This window comes from Anomaloglossus baeobatrachus, chromosome 1 (genome assembly GCF_048569485.1).
Source record: "Anomaloglossus baeobatrachus isolate aAnoBae1 chromosome 1, aAnoBae1.hap1, whole genome shotgun sequence".
In the NCBI taxonomy this organism is placed as follows: domain Eukaryota; kingdom Metazoa; phylum Chordata; class Amphibia; order Anura; family Aromobatidae; genus Anomaloglossus; species Anomaloglossus baeobatrachus.
Window position 1 is genome coordinate 378,782,695 of NC_134353.1, and position 18,379 is coordinate 378,801,073.

General features: G+C 43.5%; 1 protein-coding gene across 2 annotated transcripts in view; it reads left to right on the forward strand.

The window, feature by feature from the left end:
- The first annotated feature begins 1,113 nt into the window (after positions 1-1,113).
- SEMA6B (semaphorin 6B) overlaps positions 1,114-18,379 on the forward strand; it is a 323,709-nt gene continuing 306,443 nt past the window's right edge. Inside the window, exon 1 of one of the 2 annotated variants that reach the window (XM_075352511.1) lies at positions 1,114-1,164. The gene's annotated coding sequence lies outside the window, so the exon portion shown is untranslated. Of the gene's footprint in view, positions 1,165-1,356; positions 1,686-18,379 lie in introns of those variants that run through there. The other variant, XM_075352510.1, reaches the window with a different exon arrangement.

Consider the following 18,379-nt stretch of genomic DNA (forward strand, 5'->3'; position numbering starts at 1 on the left):
TGCTGTCCATGGTCGGCGACCATCAAACTTAACTGAACTGGAATTGTTTTGTAAACAGGAATGGTCAAATATACCTTCATCCAGGATCCAGGAACTCAGTAAAAGCTACAGGAAGCGACTAGAGGCTGTGATTTTTGCAAAAGGAGGATCTACAAAATATTAATGTCACTTTTATGTTGAGGTGCCCATACTTTTGCATTGTTCAAATTTTGTTTAAATGGGGATTGCACATTTTCTGTTAGTACAATAAACCTGATTTCAATCCAGAAATATTACTCAGTCCATCAGTTATTAGATATATGAAACTGAAATAGCTGCTGCAAAAACCCAAATTGTTATAAAGAAAAAAGGTTTACATTAATAGGGGTGCTCAAACTTTTTCATATGACTGTATAGGCTGTAACCTGCAGGTGAATAGAGTTCCAATACTGCTCGACCACCTTACTGAAAATAAGGGATAAATGGAACTTATTTTCTCCCAGGAGCCGCCGGTTTTCAGCCATAGGGGCAGTGCAATTTTTCTTTTTTTTCAAGAAAATATACTGACCTATTCAGTTTTGAAGTGACCTTCGGGGACCTATATATTGAAATCTCCCAAAAGTGACACCATTTTAAAAACCGCACCCTTCCAAATATTCACAGCTCCTGTCAGGAAATTTGTTAACCCTTCAGGCACGCTGCAGGAATTACAAAAATTACATTTTTTTTCTCCTCTAAAGTGTTGCTAACATTCTAAAGGGCCACTGCTCGCTCGGCCTCGAGTTGCCATGGCAACCATCTGGACCATTTGATCATGTTTCTGGGATGTCGATGGGGTTAAAGTGAGACCATTCTCCCTCTGTTAACCATCCAGATGATGCTTTAGCTATATGTCGCTAGAGGGTTAAAGTTGAAGCTATTTCCGACCCTGGCTGATGCAGCAGAGTGGTGGCTGTAATACACAGCTGACACCTGCTATGTTTTTGCCTGTCGAGGGCACTATTCTTGTATTCCTCATGTCAGTAGAAAACTGTATTGGCGGTCATTGAGGGGTTAAACAATCATTTGTTCTCCTATGGCCATATTCTGATGCTCCCTTCTTGTGCACGGCCTTTATAGGACAGCCATACAAATGCCTTACTGTGTTTCTGCAAGGAACAGGTAGACAGACTGTCATGACTACTGGTATGTGATTATTGGTTGCCCAGGATCAGAAGGCTAGAAAATGATTGCTATCTGGTGACTATTGTTCTGAATACATTATACTAATGGGAGCAATCCTATAATGTGACCAGAGGCCACTTGTCAATATTCATCATGCTGTCCTGGATTATTGGGGTCACAAATGGGGAAATTCACAGCATTGCAATAGGTACAGGACTAGATGGGAGAAATGGGAGGAGACAGTTTGGGATAGACAGTGAATCCATAGAAGGGTGAAGAGTGGGGGAAGAAGAGGGACCCTAAGGAGATCGATGGGAAAGGCGAGGAGGATTCTATACAACCCTCGGCTGCAATCTCCATAAAATTACACAGGAGACTCTGGGTGTGGGTCCAGGCAGAGCGGCAGCGAGGGACAATGGGGGCGACAAACTGACGCCTACAGATCCGCAGCAGGAGCGGCGTGTGACAGAAGAAAGGATCCACTGGTGACATTGCGCTGCACCGCGGACCTGGGGACCCGCAAAATGTGACAAGGACACAAGGTGACGTGGGCTGACACTCCACTGCTATTACCGACGCATGCGGCTGCGAGTGTGCAACGGTCATCGTGTATACGGCATATGTATCTGCTGTGTGTGTGCGCTGTGTATCCAGTGTGTGTGTGTGTGTGTGTGTGTGTGTGTGTGTGTGTGTTATACCCACTGTGCATGGATGTGTGTGTGTGTGTGTGTGTGCGTGTGTGCTATATATCCAGTGTGTGTGTTATATACCCACTGTGCATGGATGTGTGTGTGTGTGAGTGTGTGTGTGTGTGTGTTATACCCACTGTGCATGGATGTGTGTGTGCTATATATCCAGTGTGTGAGTTATATACCCACTGTGCATGGATGTGTGTGTATGTGTGTGTGTGTGTGTGTGTGTGTGTGTGTGCGCTATATATTCAGTGTGTGTTATATATCCACTGTGCATGGATGTGTGTGTGCTATATATCCAGTGTGTGAGTTATATACCCACTGTGCATGGATGTGTGTGTATGTGTGTGTGTGTGTGTGTGTGTGTGTGTGTGTGCGCTATATATTCAGTGTGTGTTATATATCCACTGTGCATGGATGTGTGTGTGTGTGTTTGTGTGTGCGCTATATATCCAGTGTGTGTGTTATATATCCACTGTGCATGGATGTGTGTGCTATTTATCCAGTGTGTGTGTTATATATCCACTGTGCATGGATGTGTGTGTGTGTGCCATATATCCATGTGTGTGTGTGTTATATACCCACTGTGCATGGATGTGTGCGTGTGTGTGTGTGTGTGTGTGTTATATATCTACTGTGCATGGATGTGTGCGTGTGTGTGTGTCTGTGTTATATATCCACTGTGAATGGATGTGTGTGTGTGTGAGTGTGTGTGTGTGTGAGTGTGCTGTATCCAGTCTATGGATGTGTGTGCTATATATCCAGTGTGTGTGTTATATATCCACTGTACATAGATGTATGTGTGTGTGTGTGTGTGTGTGTGTGTTATATCCAGTGTGTTATTGTCTGACTGTCATGTATTCACCGTGTATAGATGTGTGTGTGTACATATATATATATATATATATATATATATATATACACACACACACACACACATAATTGCTGCGATCCGGCTTTGTGTGCGTGTCAGGACGCAAATGCCTTGTATATAGAGAATTAGGTGGATTATCTGAGCCTAGCCATCAGTATATTTATGGATTGTGGCTGCATATAGCAGACATGGATTTTTTCTAGAGAGACGGATGTGGATGGTTTCTAGATGTTTCTAAAGTGACAGAGATTTGAATTATTTTTCCATTTGTGTTTCCAGATATAGAGCTTTGGCTTATTTCTACATGTGTGTTCTAGAGATATAGATGTGGATGATATCTAGAGAGAGAGAGAGAGAACTGTTATATACATGTGCTTTCCAGTGAGACAGACATGGGTTATTTCTAGAGAGACAGATGTAGGTTATTTCTACATGTGTGTTTCTTAAAACAGATGTGGATTATTTCTTTACTGTTTCCAGAGTGATTGACATGTGGATTATGTCTAGATGTGTTTATTTAGAATGTGGATTATTTGTACATGCAGCTGTATGTTTCTAGAGAGACATAGATGAGGATTATTTCTAGATGTTTGTTTCTAGGGAGACAGAGCAGTGTGTGCTTTTAGTAAGACAGAAAAGTACATTATTTCTATATGTTTGTTTCTAGAGAGGCAGATAAGTGGCTTATTTCTAGAGAGACAGACATAAGAATGATTTCTACATGTGTGTGTCTAGAAAGACAGAGAAGTGGATTCTGTTTACATGTGTGTTTGTAGGGAGACAGAAATGTACATTATTTCCATATGTGTGTTTCTAAAGATACAGAGATGTGGATTATTTCTAAAAAGACAGAGATGAAGATGATTTCTACATGTGTGTTTCTAGAGAGACAGAGAAGTGGATTCTGTCTACATGTGTGTTTTTAGAGAGACACAAATGTACATTATTTCCATATGTGTGTTTCTAGAGATACAGAAATGTTGATTATTTCTAGAGAGACAGAGATTAGGATTATTTCTAGAGATACAGAGATGAGGTTTATTTCTAGATGTGTGATTCTAGAAAGAGAGAAAAGTGGATTCTGTTTTGTGTATTTTTAGAAAGACAGATGGTTATTTCTGTATGTGTGTATTTCTAAAGAGATAGAGATGTGGATTATTTCAATATGTGTGTTTCTAGAGAGACAGAGAAGTAGATTCTGCATGTGTGTTTTTAGAGAGACACAAATGTACATTATTTCCATATGTGTGTTTCTAGGGATTCAGAGATGTGGATTATTTCTAGAGAGTCAGAGATTATGATTATTTCTAGAGATACAGAGATGAGGATTATTTCTAGATGTGTGTTTCTAGAAAGAGAGAAGTGGATTCTGTCTTGTGTATTTTTAGAAAGACAGATGTTTATTTCTGTATGTGTGTATTTCTAAAGAGATAGAGATGTGGATTATTTCAATATGTGTGTTTCTAGAGATATAAAGATGTGGATTATTTCTAGATACGTGTTTCTAGAGAGACCGAGATGTTGATTAAAAGATGAGGTGGTTTTTTTTTTCTTCGAGATGTGTCTTTCTGGAGAGATAGAGATGTGGATTATTTCTCCATGTGTGTTTCTGGAGATACATAGATGTGGATTATTTCTGGAGAGATAGAGATGAAGATTATTTCTAGATGTGTGTTTCTAGAGATATATAGATGTGGATTATTTCTAGAGAGACAGAGATGTGGATTATTTCTACATGTGTGTTTCTAGAGATACATAGATGTGGATTATTTTTACATGTGTGTTTCTAGAGATATATAGATGTTGATTGTTTCTAGAGAGACAAAGATGAGGTTTATGTCTAGATGTGTGTTTCTAGAGAGACCGAGATGTGGATTATTTCTGGAGAAGCAGAGATGAGGATAGGGTTTTTTTTTCCTAGATGTGTGTTTCTAGAGTTACATAGATGTGGATTATTTCTAGAGAGACAGATATGAGGATTATTTTTAGATGTGTGTTTCTAGAGCTACATAGATGTGGATTATTTCTAGAGACAGAGATGTGGATTATTTCTAGAGAGACAGAGATGTGGATTATTTCTAGAGAGACAGAGATGTGGATTATTTCTAGAGAGACAGAGATGTGGATTATTTTTAGATGTGTATTTCTAGAGATAAAGATGTGGATTATTTCTGGAGTTGATTCTAGATACAGATGAATACCTCTACATGTACAGATGTTACTTGTGCATGGCTGCTCCTGTGGTTTCTGTCTGGCTGGTATTCTCTTTCAGGGCCTATCTGCTCTCTCCACGTCTCTAGGCTCTGAACATCACTGGTTATTTATTTGCATTTGTAATGAATTTCTATTGGGTTTAATTCTTTTCTCTAAAATGTAAAACTAATAACCAGTCCAGTGATCTAGAAAGTGACTGGTACAACCCATATATGCTCATAAGTTATATTGGCTAAGCTCATTATCTTCAGTAAATGGAGTTTAGTAGGCCAGCTAAGGAAAGAAGAGCGTAAGGCACATTTATCAAAGTGGAGCAAGAAGAAAGTGGAATAGTTGCCCATAGCAACCAGATAGCTGCCTCCATCTTCAAAAGGGCTTTAGAAAAATGAGGGCTGGAATCTGATTGGTTGCTATAGTCCAATACATATCCATAGACAGTTCCGCAGATGTCACATAGACCTGGATAGTCATTTATTATTTAGTAGTACAAAAGTGACTTTTGTCCTAACAATAGTATGTCTGCAGATGAAATAATCAGTCAACGTGGTTACATGTCATGCTGCATCAGCGGCAGTCACTGGGGACCCTCTCTACTCACTACATCCAGAAAAGTATATCAACCAGAGAAGTCAGGCTTTGTAGAGTAGCTGGAATATGATTGGCATTAGTGATGTAATCGCCTACAGTAATCACAATTACCATATATATATATATATATATATATATATATATATATATATATATATATATATATATATATATACTGCTAGACACAAACAGAAGGTGCCCTGTGTAGAACAGTAATGGGCCCTTTGCAGCCCAATACTGTGTCTGTGCCAGAAGCTGTTTGCTGCTATGGAGGGATCGGACCCCCTTACCTCTCGGGTCTCTGTGTGGCGGGTTGTATGTCCACCCCAGATATAATGCAACACATAAAACAAGTTATCTTGTGTCCGTAATCCATCAGAAAGGGAATAACTTGCTGATCGCTATCGGGACGACTACTGGCTCCGAAATGATGGTGAAATAAGCTCTGCAGCCCATCTTGAATGGAAGATAGGTGCACCTGCTTGGCCTCCACTCAATTCATGGTCTGGCAGACATAGTTGAATACAGCACACCTTTGCTCCATTAAAACACCACTATAGCGCTGGAGTGATGCTTCTAATCTAAAGTCCCCATGTGATATACTCATCTGCTGCCATCATCACCGCTCCGGTCCCACGGGGCCATCTTCTGACCTCAAGTTCTGACTGGCAGGAAGTAAGAGGTAATGGTGGTCACAAGCACTCATTCTAAGCCTGAGAGCGAGGACAAGGACAGAACGAGGCTCTCATAGACTTACATTGACTTGCGACTTTGCTAAAGCAACCTGATGAAGAATGACGGTGATAGAAGGTGAAGACAATGACAGGTACGTATAACACAAAGGGCATGGGACTTAGATTAGAAACTCCACTCCAGTGCTGCAATAAAAAAAACTGGAGTGGTGCTTTAAAGATGGCGCTCTAGTGTCTCCTTCTCGTTCATTGGGACCCCAGCAATCATCAGGTTATCCTCCTTTTAATGGATAGGGGATATTTGGGAAGAACACTATAATCTTGTTATGGAAAACTGAAAATCCACAGAGGGGCATCACAGCTTTAAACATGGAACCGCTGAAGGCAATACTACAGAATTGTGTAGACACTATACAAAAATGATAAGCCTATTAATAGCGACAAGCTAAAGGTTATCATGTCACCTAATCTAAAGTACTATGTGGAAATGAAGCAGATATTAAACAAAACCTACCTGACAGTGGTTACTTCCATATATTATCATCAGGGGCAGAGTAGAGGGGTTTTCCCATGAAAAAAGGCTAATTTTAAAGATATTGGCATATTCAACACTCCAGGGACATTATATTGATCGTCATATAGTAGATACGTTCAATAATTAGAGGGGTTTTCCCCATAACAAAATTAATTTTAAAGTTAATTTTAAGCAATAGATCTTGGAATAATAATAATTTCCACAATTGGATGTATTTAATAAAAATGTCCCTGTGCTGAGATAATCTTATATATGTGCCCCTGCTATGTGCTGTGTAATGAATGTGTCTAAATGGACAGGGACATGGTCTGATCATAGCACATCTCCTGGGCTGAGATAATCTTATATATGTGCACCTGCTATGTGCTGTGTAATGGATGTGTCTAAAGGTACAGGGACATGGTCTGATCATAGCACATCTCCTGGGCTGAGATAATGTTATATACCGTATGTGCCCCTGCTATGTACTGTGTAATGGATGTGTCTAAAGGTACAGGGACATGGTCTGATCATAGCACATCTCCTGGGCTGAGATAATGTTATATATGTGCCCCTGCTATGTACTGTGTAATGGATGTGTCTAAATGTACAGGGACATAGTTTGATCATAGCACATCTCCTGGGCTGAGATAATGTTATATATGTGCCCCTGCTATGTACTGTGTAATGGATGTGTCTAAATGTACAGGGACATAGTTTGATCATAGCACATCTCCTGGGCTGAGATAATGTTATATATGTTACCCTGCTATGTACTGTGTAATGGATGTGTCTAAATGTACAGGGACATAGTTTGATCATAGCACATCTCCTGGGCTGAGATAATGTTATATATGTGCCCCTGCTATGTACTGTGTAATGGATGTGTCTAAATGTACAGGGACATGGTCTTATCATACCACATCTCCTGGAGAGGAAGGACGTAAAAGAGTATACAGACATTACAGCACAAGATCACAGATGATTTTTTTTGTGAGGTAAAACATTTTCCTGCCTGTTTTAAAAAAATGTTTATTAAACACATCCGATTGTGGAACTTTTTATGACGTATGACGCTATATATAATTTAGGTTGTTTTACAAACAAGACTGTTCCTACTTTCTGCACTCTGCTATACAGTATACATGCAGAATAAATATTTACATCCAGTGATGTCTCACCTTGTAGAGTCTTTTTATTTATTTTCCTCTCCATCTACAGTCATGGCCAACAGTTTTGAGAATGCTACAAATATTAATTCTTATAAAGTCTACTGCTTAAGTTTTTCTAATGGCAATTTGCATATACTCCAGAATGTCATAAAGAGTGATCAGCTTTACAGCATTTACTTGCAAAGTCAATATTGGCTAAGAAAATGAACTTCAACCCCCAAAACACATGTAAAACATCATTGCATTCCTGCCTTAAAAGGAGCAGCTAACATTGTTTTAGTGATTGTTCCATTAACACAGGTGTGGGTGTTGATGAGGACAGGGCTGGCGAACAATCAGTCATGATTAAGTAAGAATGACACCACTGGACACTTTAAAAGGAGGCTGGTGCTTGGTATCATTGTTTCTCTTCAGTTAACCATGGTTATCTCTAAAGAAACATGTGCAGCCATCATTGCTCTGCACAAAAATGGCCTAACAGGGAAGAGTATCACAGCTACAAAGATTGCACCTCAGTCAACAATCTATCGCATCATCAAGAACTTCAAGGAGAGAGCTTCCATTGTTGCCAAAAAGGCTCCAGGGCGCCCAAGAAGGACCAGCAAATGCCAGGACCGTATCTTAAAACTGTTTCAGCTGCGGGATCGGACTACCAGCAGTGCCGAGCTAGCTCAGCAATGGCAGCAGGCTGGTGTGAGTGCTTATGCACGCACTGTGAGGCGGAGACTGCTTGAGCAAGGCCTGGTTTCAAGGAGGGCAGCAAGAAGCCACTTCTCTCCAGAAAAAACATCAGGGACCGACTGATATTCTGCAAAAGGTACAGGGAGTGGACTGCTGAGGACTGGGGTAAAGTCATTTTCTCAGATGAATCCCCTTTTCGATTGTTTGGGGCATCTGGAAAACAGCTTATTAGGAGAAGAAGAGGTGAGCGCTACCACCAGTCTTGTCTCATGCCAACTGTTAAGCATCCTGAAACGATTCATGTGTGGGGTTGCTTCTCAGCCAAGGGAATCGGCTCACTCACAGTCTTGCCTAAAAACACAGCCATGAATAAAGAATGGTACCAGAATGTCCTCCAAGAGCAACTTCTCCCAACTGTCCAAGAGCAGTTTGGCACCAACAATGCCTTTTCCAGCATGATGGAGCACCTTGCCATAAAGCAAAGGTGATCACTAAATGGCTCATGGAACAAAACAGAGATTTTGGGTCCATGGCCTGGAAACTCCCCAGATCTTAATCCCATTGAGAACTTGTGGGCAATCATCAAGAGACGGGTGGACAAACAAAAAACAACAAATTTTGGCAAAATGCAAGCATTGCTTATGCAAGAATGGACAGCTATCAGTCAGGATTTGGTCCAGAAGTTGACTGAGAGCATGCCAGGGAGAATTGCAGAGGTCCTGAAGAAGAAGGGTCAACACTTCAAATATTGACTTGCTGCATTATCTCATTCTAACTGTCAATATAACCTTTTGGTACTCATAATATGATTGCAATTATATTTCTGTATGTGATGTAAACATCAGACAAACACAATTAAAAACCAGAGGGCAACAGATCATGTGAAAATATAATTTTGGTGTCATTCTCAAAACTTTTGGCCATGACTGTAGTCAAACCTTCATGTCGACATATTCTCTGCAAAGATTTTTGCACAAAAGTCTGCTACTCCTCTTTTTCGACAGCGAACCGCACCCTTGAAAATAACTTAGTTACTCACACACACATATACACTGGAGATCAAAATTAGGAACACACAATTTCCTAAATGTCCCGGTCATTGTGTAGTCCTATGTGATTATATCCTACCATGAGTAAACTAGCAGTATTTTAAGCTTATTTCATAAATTGAATTTATAATAGACACATAAAAATGTAAATGAGATAAATAATAAAGAACACTGATCAAAATTAGAGAACACTTTCAGATACCTGCAAGTTATTGGTGTTAATCTGGTACATAGGGGTAATTTCCTTAATTATCTGACAAACCCTATGTAACTGGCAGAATAACTTTCCAGTTTGCACTGACTTTGCAAAATGGTATATTGTTTCAAAGTGACTGAAACCCTGCGGCAGCAGGTTGTCCAGCTGAAGGCCAAACTGGTGACCCTATAAGCCATAGCAAGAGAAGTTAGTTGTTCCAAGTCTGTGGTTTTGAGAATATTGCATCTTTACAACATCACAAACTCTTTCAAGTCCCCCAAGAAGGCTGGTTGCCCTCAAAAGAAAAATGCAATAGAGGACAGGATAATGTGGAGAATCTCCATGGGTAATCGTTTCAACACTACAGCTGGAATTATTCAACATGCAGAAAAAACTTAGCTCACCAAAATTAATATAAGGACTTTATTATACAGGAAATCAAAAAAATCCAAAATGTAACGTTTTGACCCTTATATTTGGGTCTTCATCGGTTACATTAGATTCTTGAGTAGGAATGTGCCTTTATGATGGTGGTAGTCAAAATCACCGTGAGATCTATTGAAAATTCAGATTGCTATTCTGTATAGATGTAGTGGCGCAGTGTAGCAAAGCGTCTTACACGTAGGGAGGAGAGTGCCTGCGTGTAAGACACTCTGCCACACTGCACCATTATAATTACATCTATACAGAACAGCAATCTGATTTTTCAGTAGATCCCAAGGTGATTTTGACTGTGTCACCATCATAAAGGCACATTCCTACTCAAGAATCTAATGTAACCGATGAAGGCCCAAATATAAGGGTCAAAACGTTACATTTTGGATTTTTTTGATTGCCTGTATAATAAAGTCCTTTTATTCATTTTGGTGTGCTAAGTTTTTTCTGCATTTTATGGTGGGTTTGAACCCTTCTTGAGCACCTATATCTCCAAGTGTGCCATAAACCCTATTCTACTTGGAATTATTCAACAGTTCAGTATTCAACAGGGTAAGGATCTGTCTTGTCATACAGTGTTTTGACGTTTAAGAGCATTTGGACTGAAAGTCCACTCTGCACTGACCAAACCTCTCATTAGCAGAAAAACCTCAAAAGGCTAGACTCAGTTTTGGTGAAGAGCATGTTGTGTGGACAGAGGAGAAGTGGTCCACAGTTAATTTTAGTGATGAAAGCAAGTTTTTTTTTGGGGGTCTGATAGGAAACATTATATTCATCGACAAACTGGGGAAAGACTGAATCCAAAGTGTGTTAAGAAGTCAGTGAAAGGTAGAGGAGAAAGTGTCACAGTTTGGGGAATGTTTTCTGCATGAGAAGTTGGATCTCTCATACAGCTATATGGCAGAGTGAATACAAGTGTGTATCAGAACCTTCTTCAACAACACGTGGTTCCTTAATTGTGTTCATCACAGTACAATGCCCCCTGTCACACAGCAAAATGGGAAAAGCAGTTCCTTGAAACAGAAAACATTGAAACAATGAAATGGCCGACGCAGAGTCCTGATCTAATCCCAATAGAAAACCTCTGGAAAATCCTTGGTGACAATTTATGGCCAAAAAACCCACAACAGTCAAAGAACTGTGGAAGAGAGTGGAAGAAGAGTGGACTAAAATCACACCAGAGCAGTGTGAGACTAGTGATGTCCTGTGGCCACAGATGTGCTCTAGTCATTCAAAGCAAAGGCCTGTACACGTCCTACTGATTGGTGATTGTTGTTACCTTCAGATTATAATCTTTTTTCAGCGCTACAATCATTTCAATCATTGTTATTTTCTAATTATGATCATCATATTTTGGGCAAAATAACGATTTTATGTTGATAAACTTTGTACCTGTTGTAAAACAGTATTCTAGTGGCATGGTGTACCCCTTACAAAAAACCTTCAAATGTTTATCAATGTAGATTACATTATTTGTGAAAAAAAGCAAGTGATCATACATTGTTCTGTAATTTTGATATCCATAATTTTGACAGTGAGAGATAGAATATCCAAAATAAAATCCATACACTCACATTGTATAAATTCTAAAAATTTATTCATTTATTTGCATTTTGCAGAGAGTAATAAGTATTTGATCCCCTACCAACCATTAAGAGTTCTGGCTCCTAGAGACCAGTTAGATGCTCCTAATCAAATTGTTACCTGCATTAAAGGCAGCTGTCTTAAATTGTCACCTGTATAAAAGACTCCTTTCCACAGACTCCATTAATCTCTCAGACACTAACCTCTATCACATGGGCAAGACCAAAGAACTTTTTAAGGAAGTTAGAGACAAGATCATAGACCTGCACACGGCTGGAATGGGCTACAAACCATAAGTAAGACGCTGGGTGAGAAGGAGACAACTGTTGGTGCAATAGTAAGAAAATGGAAGAAATATAAAATGAGTGTCAATCGACATCAGTCTGGGGCTCCATGCAAAATCTCACCTTGTGGGGTATCCAGGCTCATGAGGAAGGTGAGAGATCAGCCTAAAACTACATGGGGGGGGTAATTGTTAATGATCTCAAGGCAGCTGGGACCACTGTCACCAAGAAAACCATTGGTAACACATTACGCCGTAATGTATTAAAATCCTGCAGTGCCCGCAAAGTCCCACTGCTCAATAAGGTACATGTGCAGCCGGCCTGTCTGAAGTTTGCCAATGAACACCTGGATGATTCTGACAGTGATTGGGAGAAGGTGCTGTGGTCAGAGGAGACAAAAAAATGATCTCTTTGGCATTACCTCAACTCGACATGTTTGGAGGAAAAGAAATGCTGCTTATGACCCAAAGAACACCGTCCCCACTGTCAAGCTTGGAGGTGGAACATTATGTTTTGTCGGTGTTTCTCTGCTAAGGGCACAGGACTACTTCACTGCATCAATGGGACAATGGATGGAGCCATGTACCATAAAATCCTGGGTGACATAAAATGTCCTTCCCTCTGCCAGGACATTAAAAATGGGTTGTGGCTGGGTCTTCCAGCACGACAATGACCCAAAACATACAGCCAAGGCGACAAAGGAGTGGCTCAAAAAGAAGCACATTAAGGTCATGGAGTGGCCTAGTCAGTCTCCAGACCTTAATCCCATAGAGAACTTATGGAGGGAGCTTAAGCTCCGAGTTGCCAAGCAACAGCCTCAAAAGCTTAATGATTTAGAGATGATCTGCAGAGAGGAGTGGACCAAAATTCCTCCTGACATGTGCGCAAACCTCATTATCAACTACAAAAAAGTCTGACTGCTGTGCTTGCCAACAAGGGTTTTGTCACCAAGTATTAAGTCTTGTTTGCCAGAGGGATCAAATACTTATTTCTCTCTGCAAAATGCAAATAAACTTTTATCATTTATACAATGATTTTCTGAATTTTATATTGGATATTCTCTTACTGTTAAAATTAACTTACCCTTAAAATTATGGACTGTTCATATCTATGTCAATGGGCAAACTTACAAAATCAGCAAGGCATCAAATAATTATTAACTTCACTGTATATATACAACCTCTGAATAAAAAAATGTCCTACACTGTGTACCTGAATATAAATATGCAACCCACTATTAACATGTAATTGGCAACTGTGCATGCCTCATTAAAAAAATAAGACTGTATCACCAGATAAAGAGCCCTATCCCCAGGCAATAGCACTTCATTTGCTTAACCCCTTCACGACCTTTGACGGATCTAGCTGTCATGGTGCCCTGGTACTTAAAGACCCATGACGGATACATCCGTCATGGCGAAATCGCGGCCCCAGAGCCCCGGTGACCGCGATCGGTTTTCAAAAACTGTAGATTCGGGAAGGAGAGGACTTGTACCTGACCTCAGGAGGGGTGGTGTCTCCTTCCCGGACTTACGGAGGCTGTGATTGGCTGACGAACGCCGCTCAGCCAATCACAGCCAGTGTAATGTTTCAGCCATTGAAAATGGCTGAAGCATTGAAATCCAGCTATGTCAGTGCATCTGCAGCACTGGCCATTGGCTGGAGCTCGATGAGCTTTACTGCACCCGCCCCCAGCTCTGATTGGAGAGATCGGCCTTGTGACCGATCTCTCCAAGCACCGTGCATCTGGGACCGGGTGAGCTCGCTGTAGGAGATCGCTCTCCTTAGCTTCTCCCTCCGTGGAATCTGAGGAGAGCGATCCCTGCGGGTGCCCATCTGTGATTCACAGCCCCCGATCCACCGCTGCCCTCCTCCATCTGCTTCACCCCTGTTCTTCCGCTGCGCCCCTGCATCTGACGCCACTACTCTCCCGCTGCGCCCCTGCATCTGACTCCAGTGCTCTCCCGCTACGCCCCTGCATCTGACGCCACTGCTCTCCTCCCGCTGCACCCTCCCTGCATCTGACGCCACTGCTTTCTTTCTGCTGCCTCCTTGTATCCGCCGCTGCTCTACTCCCCCATCAGCCACTGCACTCTCCCCATCAGCCACTGCACTCTCCCCATCAGCCACTGCACTCTCCCCATCAGCCACTGCACTCTCCCCATCAGCCACTGCACTCTCCCCATCAGCCACTGCACTCTCCCCATCAGCCACTGCACTCTCCCCATCAGCCACTGCACTCTCCCCATCAGCCACAGCACTCTCCCCATCAGCACAGCACTCTCCCCATCAGCCACCGCACTCTCCCCATCAGCCACCGCACTCTCCCCATCAGCCACCGCACTCTCCCCATCAGCCACTGCACTCTCCCCATCAGCCACTGCACTCTCCCCATCAGCCACTGCACTCTCCCCATCAGCCACTGCACTCTCCCCATCAGCCACAGCACTCTCCCCATCAGCACAGCACTCTCCCCATCAGCCACCGCACTCTCCCCATCAGCCACCGCACTCTCCCCATCAGCCACCGCACTCTCCCCATCAGCCACCGCACTCTCTCCATCAGCCGCCGCACTCTCCCCATCTGCCGCCACACTCTCCCCATCTCCCGCCCCACTCTCCCCATCTCCCGCCCCACTCTCCCCATCAGCCACCGCACTCTCCCCATCAGCCACCGCACTCTCCCCATCTGCCACTGCGCCCCTGCATCTGCCACTGCGCCCTTGCATCTGCCACCTCACTCCCCCATCAGCCTCTGCCCCCTCCCTGATCTGCTGCCTGCTCTCTCCCATCCCCTTAATCCTCTGCCCCCTCTCCCTCTCCCGGATCTGCTGCAATCCTGCTGACTAGATCCATTCTGTAAGGTAGCTGTAATACTATTGTATGTACTGAGGATTTCGATAGCGTTAGGGCAATGACAACCAGAGACGAGTTCTTGGTGCAGAGATGTTTATAATATGTAACCAACGATAGGTACACAAACGGAACAAAACACAGTAGAACAATAAACACAAGAAATACCTTCCAGGATCGGAGCGAAGGGAATTCCCGGGGCCACACACCGGACTCCCCCAGGGAGACCACCAAGAGCGAACCCCTATACAGGGACTGTCTGGCAATCACCCCAGAAGGCCTAAATGCGCAGCAGCCGGGACACAAGGGGCAATAGGTAAAGTCCAAAAATGTCCGCACGGGATGAGAGTCCAGAGTGGTTACGAACCGGAAGGAACCGGGCAGAAGTGCTGACCAAAGACGGCAGACGGAGTCCGGGCACAGCTTGATGAGACCGGGTAAGTCCAGAGTCGGTGTCGGTTGTTTTTCAGGAGGATCCAAATGTCAATCAGGAACCAAGAGCAGCAAAGCAGGAGCACACAGCAAGCAGTATACTCAGGCACTGGACTAAGCTTAGAGGCGGCCTTTTAAGCAGCTGGACAGGAAGTAGGGCAACAGAACAGCAAACTCCATGTTAACCGAGGGCAAGCTCTTTCAAAAGAGAACTGGAAATCCCGGAAGCCTGACAGTACTCCCCCCCCCAGAAACGGCCTCAGGACGGATCAGGGCCTGGCTTGTCCGGGTACCGCCGATGAAACTGAGCAATCTTCCGGGGCGCCCGAATGTTACCCACCGGTTCCCAGGAATCGTCCTCGGGGGAGTACCCCTGCCAACGTACCAGATAGTGAAGCCGATGACGATGGAGCCGGGAGTCAATAATGTCCTCAACCACGAACTGCTCCTCGCCGTCAACCATCACAGGCGGAGGAGGAGGCACGACACGACCATGAAACGTATTAGGGGAAACGGGTTTGAGGAGAGAAACATGAAAGACCGGGTGTACCTTTAAATGGTGCGGCAACCGCAGCCGACAGGCCACAGGGCTCACGATCCCGGTGATCTTAAACGGACCGATGAATTTCTGTCCCAGCTTCTGCGAAGGAACACCCAATCTCAGGTTTTTGGTGGATAACCACACCGAGTCCCCTACCTTATACATGGGTGCCTGTTTCCGGTGAGTGTCTGACGACCTCTTGTAACGCTCCTGAGCCGAAGCCACAGTGTCCTTTAGAACCTCCAGATTCTGTCGTAGCTCCGTCAATCTGTCCTCCACCGCTGGCACCGAAACCGCAACCGGTGACCTAGGCAAAACATTCGGATGGTAACCCAAGTTAGCAAAAAAGGGCGTTACCTTAGTGGAGCTGCTCTGAGTGTTGTTATACGAGAACTCCGCCAAAGGAAGCATCTTCAACCAATCGTCCTGCAGATGGCTGACATAACATCGAAGGTACTGTTCCAGGGTTTGATTAGTCCGTTCGGTTTGCCCATTTGTCTGAGGATGGTATGCAGAAGATAAACAGACATCAATCTGGAGTGCCGAACAAAATCCCTTCCAGAACTTACACGTGAACTGCACGCCCCGGTCAGAGATGATCTCATCTGGTACCCCATGCAAACGGAATATGTTCTGGATAACCAAATCCACTGTCTCTGCGGCTGAGGGAAGACCGGTACACGGAATAAAGTGAGCAGCTTTTGTCAACCGATCCACCACCACTAAAATGGTATTGTGACCGCCTGAGACTGGCAACTCCACAATAAAATCCATTGAGATGGATCCCCAAGGGCGAGATGGAACGGGTAACGGTTGGAGAAGTCCCGTAGGAGCCACACGAGGGACCTTGCACCGGGCACAAACCACACATGAGTGGACATAGTCTTTTACATCCTTTAAACAGGTAGGCCACCAGAAAAAACGGCTCAGAAATTCCTGCGTCTTCTGTACCCCCCTATGACCAGCCAACACGGAGTCATGGACCAACTTGAGAACCCGAAGTCTTACGGCCTCCGGGACATAAATACGTCGCTCTCTCAACCACACACCATTCCGAAGAACAAGAGTCACATCATTCGGGGGGGCAGCAAGAAATACGTCACCATCATAGGCCAGCTTGATGTCCTTCCACAAGTCCTGGTCCTGGATTACTCCAACGAAATTGGCATCTGATAACACGGTCTGAGACGGGGTTCCAGGCACGGAGTCCATGGCGTGGATTCGGGACAAGGCATCGGCTTTCCCATTACGTGAACCTGGACGGTATGTAACGATAAAATTGAACTGGTTAAGGAATAAGCTCCAACGGGCTTGCCGTGGAGACAGGCACCTGGCAGACTTAAGAAATTCCAGGTTACGATGATCTGTGAGTACTATCACTTGCTGCGCAGCTCCCTGTAAGTGGTGTCTCCATTCCTTAAAAGCTGAAATAATCGCCAACAATTCCTTGTCCGCAATGTCATAGTTCCTTTCTGCAGGGGACAACCGGCGAGAAAAGAAAGCACACGGATGCAAGAGACTCTTGTCCCCAGTCCTTTGAGAAAGGATTGCCCCTAATGCATAATCGGAAGCGTCGACTTCCACAATAAAGGGGAGTGCGGGATTCGGGTGTACTAGTATTGGCGCTGAGGTAAAACAAACCTTGAGACGATTGAAAGCTTCCTGGGTCTGGGCGGACCACACAAACTTCTGTCCTTTCTTGGTTAACAGAGTGATGGGACGGACGATCTCTGAAAAGTTACGGATAAAGCGTCGGTAAAAGTTGGCAAAACCGACAAAGCGTTGTACCTCCTTGATGTTTCCCGGTTCCGGCCAGTCTAGAATTGCTTGAATCTTGCCAGACTCCATGTTCAGTCCCTGAGGAGAGATGACATATCCTAAAAATTGTATTTGTGAGCAATGGAATTCGCACTTCTCCAGTTTAATGTACAGGTGGTTATCCCTCAGACGGGTAAGTACTGTCTTGACGTGCTCCTGGTGTTCCTGTAGGGAATCAGAAAAGATCAGGATATCATCCAGATAAATCACCATGAATTGGTCCATTATATCCCTAAAAATATCGTTGACTAGGTGTTGGAAAGCCGCAGGAGCGTTACAAAGTCCAAAAGGCATCACTAGGTACTCATAATGTCCATACCGACATCTGAACGCTGTCTTCCACTCATCTCCGGGACGTATGCGGAGTAGATTATATGCCCCACGGAGATCCAATTTAGTGAATATCTTTGCCTGTTGGACTCTCTCCAATAGCTCAGGAATCAACGGTAACGGATACCGGTTCCGGATGGTTATCTTATTTAGTTCCCGGTAGTCAATACAAGGTCTCAGAGTCCCCTCTTTCTTTTTCACGAAAAAGATTGGTGCCCCTGCTGGTGAGGTAGAAGGGCGAATAAATCCCTTGGCTAGACTTTCATCGATGTACTCCTTTAGTGCTTC